The sequence below is a fragment of the Vulpes lagopus genome, chromosome 11, assembly GCF_018345385.1.
Source record: "Vulpes lagopus strain Blue_001 chromosome 11, ASM1834538v1, whole genome shotgun sequence".
Lineage (NCBI taxonomy): Eukaryota > Metazoa > Chordata > Mammalia > Carnivora > Canidae > Vulpes > Vulpes lagopus.
In genome coordinates this window covers 40,571,611-40,578,451 of record NC_054834.1, presented here as the reverse complement: position 1 = coordinate 40,578,451, position 6,841 = coordinate 40,571,611, and the positions used below count along the sequence as shown (strand labels likewise).

Genomic DNA, 6,841 nt, shown 5'->3' with positions numbered 1-6,841 from the left:
TATATGTTGTTGTATTTTCAATGGTCCCATTTTCTCTGTTTCTTCCTTTGATAAATATGTTGATTTCCAAATTTCTATGAGAATTCTATGAGAATAAATTTAGGCCCAGAAAATTGATTCCCATTTCCCATGCCTAATTCTGGTTGAGAAATGAATCAATTCTATAAGCACAAGTTTACATCTAGAATGAGGTTTGCTTTGTTGATGTGAAATGGGGCCACATTGGAGTTAGTTCAGTGAAGGGACCCCCACCCTCCATCCTCTGTCACTGAGAAATCTTGCCCTAGAAATTTAAGATTTGGACCAAGGGAGAGAAAAAGAAAAAAATTAATCTTTCTACCTGCCTAAAATTGAGTGGCTCTGTTTTCTCTTTTTGTTTTCATTATTATTTGTTTTAATCATGTGGGTTGAATAACAGGGAACACTGCTGTGCTAGAAAACATAAAGGAAGCCAACTCAGAAGAATTAGAAATTAAAAACCAAAGAAAACTCACATAGTCTGTGTTTTGGATAGCTCTCCTTGTTTGGTTTACAGTCTTTCCTAAGGCCCAAATGCATTTCTGTCCTGATATCAAATATCCCTTTGTACTCTAAAAAATACCCTTTCCTTTAGCTAGCTCAGGTTGAGTTCTGTTACTTGAAATCTAAAATGCCCTAGCTAAACACCCTTATTTTTTTGGTCTTAATTAAGCAACTAACCCATTTTTATTGTAGAAAAAAAGAAACACATAGGTAAAATGATTATTTCAGGTAGTCCTACCATTTATAGTTAACTAGTTCCCACCAAGTGTGTATCTTTCCAGATTCCTGTGGAAATATACATGTATAAATACTTTTTACAAAGATATGAACATACTATGAATATCTTGGTGTCAGTTTAAACTTGTACTTTATTTGATGTGGATATAGGTCCACATCATTAAGACTGCATTACCTTTTATTCTAGGGATAAATCGAAACTTATTTAATTACTTGTCATTAGATATTTTTGTTTCACTAATATTTATATATTGTAAACTCACCTATAACAACATTTTTTTTACCTGATAGAATTATTTCCTGACGTTAAAGTCCTAGAAATGGAATAGTAAGGTCTAAGAGATTATGAGCATCTGTAAGGCTTTTCCATGTTGTCTTTAGGGTGTATTTTTTATATCTTGCTTCCAAACATATTCTTCTGTGTTGCCAATTCCCAGTCTATAGCTTTCAGCTCAGGTGGAGTCAGCCAGGACACCACGATCAACACTCCTGCCCAGTCTGTCTGCCTTTAGGTAGTTGAGCAGCTGAGACATTACCTGGAATTCAAATATTCTATTGACACCACAGGGGCAATATGGAATATCCTTTCTTTGAGAGATATTTTCACCAGAAATCAGATAGGTGCAATCTCTCTGCCATATCTGAGAACCTGTTCTGCCTCAAGGGCTATTTTCGTTTTAGACTTCTGGAAGATTTTCTCTTCCTTGGATTCGTGTTTTGCCACTGAATCCAATTCTCCCCCAGGTGCTTCACCCACCTTTCTCGTAACTTCTGATTCATTTTCTTTTTCAACAACCTCACATGTAATCTCCTCTTCTGTTTCTATTACAGCTTCAAATACTGGACAAAGGCAGTTGTGGTCTGGAATTGTTCTTCCAAATAATCTGATTGTGTACACACCTGCTTATGCCCAAATCCCCAGTCTAGAGCCTAATGCCTCTTACAGCAGTGATGAACCCTGTGACATCTGTAGCATGTTGGGGTTCAATAGCCACAAACCCAGCAGAGTTCAGCCCCAGACTTGAGCTGGAGGCACACAGGCTCTCCTGTCTCTGAAAGAAGATCCTCAGAAGGTGGCTCCTATGAGTAAAAGTCATTTTTCCAGGGTGGCTGATTTCTAAAAACAGGGCCATGCAGCAGAAGAGTTAGAAATGGAGGTGGAAGGCGTGGGATGGTGGGGCAGCTGCACATAGAGTTGCTCCATGAAGCCCAGAGCTGGAGCTAAACGAACTTAATTATAAAATAGTAGGATTAAAAAGGAGTTGTGGCTAGAAGCAAAGTATAAAAAATGGTTTGGTCTACACTTTCCTTAAAAATCTGTACTAATGAGCCGAAAGAAAAGAAGTTGATATTTGTTGTGTAAGTCTTAAATAAAAGCTGTCACAGGAAACCATGGAGAGAATCAAGTATTTTCTGAAGTGCCCAGAGAGTTCTTTGCCCAGATATAAAGGGGAAATTCTCTACAAGTTATTTTTATGCAGCATATGCAATTTAAATAATATTAAGGCTAGGTTTTTTCATTTGGCAAGAATTTTTGATAATGAAATTTTAGCGTTCTGAATGCAGAGTGGGATGCTGTGAGTGACAAGGAAAGTGGAATACATTTTTTTAAATACAATGTTTAGGTAGGGAATTCATGGATTGGAATTTAAGTGACTAAAAGCTATTTTCTGGATTAATAATTTTTACAAATATTTATCTGATTTCAAAAGCCATTTTATGTTTGGGCAAGCTGGCCTGAATCATAGGAGAGTCATTAGATTAGAGCTTTAAATTGCAGTAGTACATTAAAGAGTATGAACTGAGACATGTGTGAATAAAAAAAATGTTAAGAATTAATAAGAGCTGGCAGTGGCAAAATGACCTTAGTGATCAAATCTATGATTACCAGATGCGAAAGGAAATTGTAATAACCTGGCTGCAGTACTTTCGAGAACATTAAAAACAAATCAACAAGCAAGCAAACTAAAAAAAATGTCTTTCTAGAAGTGTATATAGTGAAATACAAACAGCTAATATATGCAGTAGACTTAGGTAGTTTTCTCTGAATTTCGTGTGTTTTCAACAAACCAGATTATTTGCTCAAGCTCTGACACATAATGCATTGTGATCCAAGGATTATGGATTTCATTCCATGATTGAATGAAATTTTTTTCTTTCTCATTTTCCATCTGTAAGAGATATGCTGCACTTTTTTGATATTATGACTTCATCAAGAGAGAATTAAGCCATTTTTTTCTGTTTTAATGTTTATTAAATAGCTGTAATTAAGTATCATAATACTGGATTTTTTCCCCAACAAATGTAAGAGATAAACCAGTGGCAATATTGCAGAATATGTTAGTTTTATGATATGTTAAGAAATGAATTTATGTTCCTAATTTTAAAACATTTTAGCCTTACAATATTCTGTTCATTATGTTATGATTATATTTTATCGTTTATTAGTATGCTCTGCATGTCTTCTATGTGATAATCTGTTATTATGTTGATTGTTATTATATTTAAACAACTTTTATAAAATGGATCCTGGTGCTTTTTATATTAAAAATATTCATATTCTTAATTACTCAATGCTAAGTTAATTGAGACATTTTAGTGTTCCCTAGATTAGAATTAAATTAAATTTAGCTTCTATAAGGTGGCTAAAGGATACCTAGCACTTCATTGTACTGCCCGCTGTGCTCTGTTAACTCTCCTGCCAAACCAAATATGAAGCGGTGGTGCCCTGCAGAAAGGCCAGTATCCACTTACATGAAACACTAAATAATCCTATAAAATATAAATACATGATTTAAAAGTAATCTCATTCTTTTAAAAAACATCAGTAATTAGGAACATTCAAACAACATTTTAGTTGTAGCCATAGGTATAGTCTAGCTGTGAACTTGGAATTATTTTTTTAAATTTTATTTATTTACTTATTTAAGAGAGAGAGAGAAAGTGAAAAAGAGCACAAGCAGAGGCAAGAAGGAGAAGCAGGCTCCCCACTGAGCTGGGAACCCTACATGGGGCTCAATCCCAGGACCCTGGGATCATAACCTGAGCTGAAGGCAGACGCTCAAACGACTGAGCCACCAGGGGCCCTATTTTTCCTTAAAGAACTCAACAGCCTGTTTCACTCTTAAATTGATATCATGATGTTACTGATTCTCATTAAGTTACTCTAATTCCAGAAATTCTTTTTTAAAATATAAATGGGAGATGATAAATACTATGATAAGCAATGTAGCCCATATAAGCCTTCAGTATACTTTACCTCTGTTTATAACATAAGCTGCAAACCACAGCAGAGACAGAACTCTGGGAGAATGGGATCTGAGACAGATAACTTTCGATAAGAAGTAGAGAGATGAGACTTTGGATGATAGGCCAGGGACCTGTGGACTCTTGCACATCTAGAGCTATGTGGTCTCTGAGGCAGGATGGAAAGCTTATATCTGGTTTGTCTAAAAGTCCCGTTAGCCAAGTGACAAATTTATCCTGGGATGTCTTATCAAAAACTGTGTTGTTCTTTGTTAGAGTGTCTTTATTAAGATACATTTGAGAACAAGGATGTTAGTTACCATTGGTCATAGTTACAAATGAAGTTGGGAAATAAGATGACACATTATTTTGAATATTCTTCATTCAACTGAAGCATGATCAAATTTTCCAAGTTGATGCTTATATTGAAGACATACTCTTTTTTTCAATTTTTCCCTCTCTTCTTATAATATTCCAGAAGCAAAGTAATGTATTAGGATTATAGAATTCCTTTCAAGATGGTGATTCCAAACTTTTGGTACCAATTAATTATTTTCTTTTCTTTTTTGAATTCTTTTCAAATACTTCTTTTTTCTTTTGATTCTTTCTTCTAAATTCATGATTCAGGTTTAATTTAAGCCCTAGTTAATAAAAATCCCTGGGATGGGACTGCATCATGAATCTTTAAAAAAAAAAAATAAGCAGGACAGCCCGGGTGGCTCAGCGGTTTAGCGCCTGCCTTCATCCCAGGGCGTGACCCTGGAGACCGCATATCGAGTCCCACATCGGGCTCCCTGCAAGGAATCTGCTTCTCCCTCCGCCTGTGCCTCTGCCTCTCCCTCTCTCTCTCTCTCTGTCTCCTCTCTGTGTATTCTCATGAAAAATTAATAATATCTAAAAAAATAAAAATAAAAATAAATAAAAAAAATAAGCATACCAAAAATCACAAACTAAGGTTATGAGGTGTTATATAACAATAGTGGAGAGAGGCAAGTAAATATGCAAGTATAATTTAGAAATTGTACTTGTGACAAAAATCCAATTAAGATTATGTTACAAAATGCTCAGGGAACTCATAACCTGGAAATGGGAGATTGCTAGTGTGGAAGGCAGACTGCTAAGCTTAAAGGAAATAAAACATCAACTGATATTAAAATATAGGGACCTGCAGAAAGCTTAATAAAAAAATGAGAGTAAACTTTACAACCTTAGGGAGTAGTTTTTGCAAAAGTATGAATACCTGAAATAGGTACAGTTGCAAGACTGTAGTAAGACTGGAAAGAGAACTGTTTCTGTGACATTAACAAGAAATGCAATGGTGACATGGGTGTCACACTGACACGCACTGAAGAATAGACACTTTAATACTTTTTCCTGAGATTTGGAGAGACCAAAGATGTATTTAAGCAAAATTGTGTAATGACTGAATCTCCATTTTAGATCAGTCTACTAGAAAGATGAACTTTATATTAGAATGGTATGTTTTCCTAGGCAAGAAGATAACTTGCCAGTCAAACATTACTTGCAGAATGATGCAAAGTAATATAATTTTTGCTTAAACATTATGTATAAAAAGCACTGTTAAAGCAAGTGCACATTTACCCTATATTAACGCTAATCCCATTTTCTAGAGTTGCTATTTAAATTAACAGCAACCTTTTTCCCCCTGCTGGAATATATGCAAATGCAGCCTAAATTCTACTAATTGCTAACTTCTACTAATAATTACTTTTGCTCACAATACTCATAAATGGCTTCATTATGCTATATATTCATGATCTTGCTGTTGAGAGGTACTTTTATACCAGTGTTTCTGTATCAGAAAAAAAAATTCTTTTCAATATCCATAGTACCATTTGAGATTTACTATAAGTATGCAGTCATGAATCTTCCTTAAAAGATGAACATAATGAGTTTCCCTTTTCGTTCTACAGGGACTCTTCTGTATCCTGAGCCCTTCTCCTTTGCTCTGGGTTAAGGAAGCATCATGTTGGCCTGCAGTAATTTCTAGGGTAAAACTGCTATCCTCTAAACATACAACCAGCTTCTCTAAACAATGCTATTTAGCTAGAGCTGACATAACAGAATGAGAACTTGATGATGTTAGCCAATTCATATTTAGTGAAATTTAAAAAAAAAAGAGTTTGTTCAATATTGAAGAGTGAGTTTGGGAATTCTCATAACAGTAAACTAATGTGATCATAAGAGCATATTTTTAGTCTCTCCGTCACCATTGAGTGAGCAGCAGTTAAGCATGCCTGGATGAAAAAAAATGTATTATAGAAGCCATTATATGAAGCCAGGTTTTGAAGGAAAAGTCATGGGTTTTTTAAACTCAATTTAATGAAGCTTGGGAATAGCATCTAAGTAGATAGAGGAGTATATCTAAAAGTAGAGGGAAGGGGCACCTGGGTGGCTCAGTCAGTCAGTTAAGTGTCCCTTGATTTTGGCTCAGGTCATGATCTCAGGGTCCTGATCTTAGGGTCCTAAGATCGAGCTGTGGGTGGAACTCTGTTCAGTGTGGAGCCTGCTTGAGATTCTTTCTCTCCCTCTGCCTTTCCTCTGCCCCTCCTCTGCCTACACACACACTCTCGCTCTCGAAATAAATAGATAAAATCTTAAAAAAATAAAAAAAAAGAGATTTTAAGAAAGGCATAGTGGAGGGAGAAAGTGTGGTGTTTAAGGAACTGGGAACATGTGAAGCATCATGTCCAAGAAAGCTAGGAAAGAAGCTTAATTTTAAAATAATGAATGAGAAATCACTTATAAACCTTTCTTCTTTTTCTCCTGCCATTTCATAACCCAGTTTCCTTCTCTGTTATTTTTCTGTTTCCAT

At 35.4% G+C, this 6,841-nt stretch overlaps 1 pseudogene; it reads right to left on the bottom strand.

The window, feature by feature from the left end:
- Positions 1 to 1,136: 1,136 nt before the first annotated feature.
- On the bottom strand, positions 1,137 to 1,950 carry LOC121471536 (annotated as a pseudogene).
- Between the last annotated feature and the right edge of the window lie 4,891 nt (positions 1,951 to 6,841).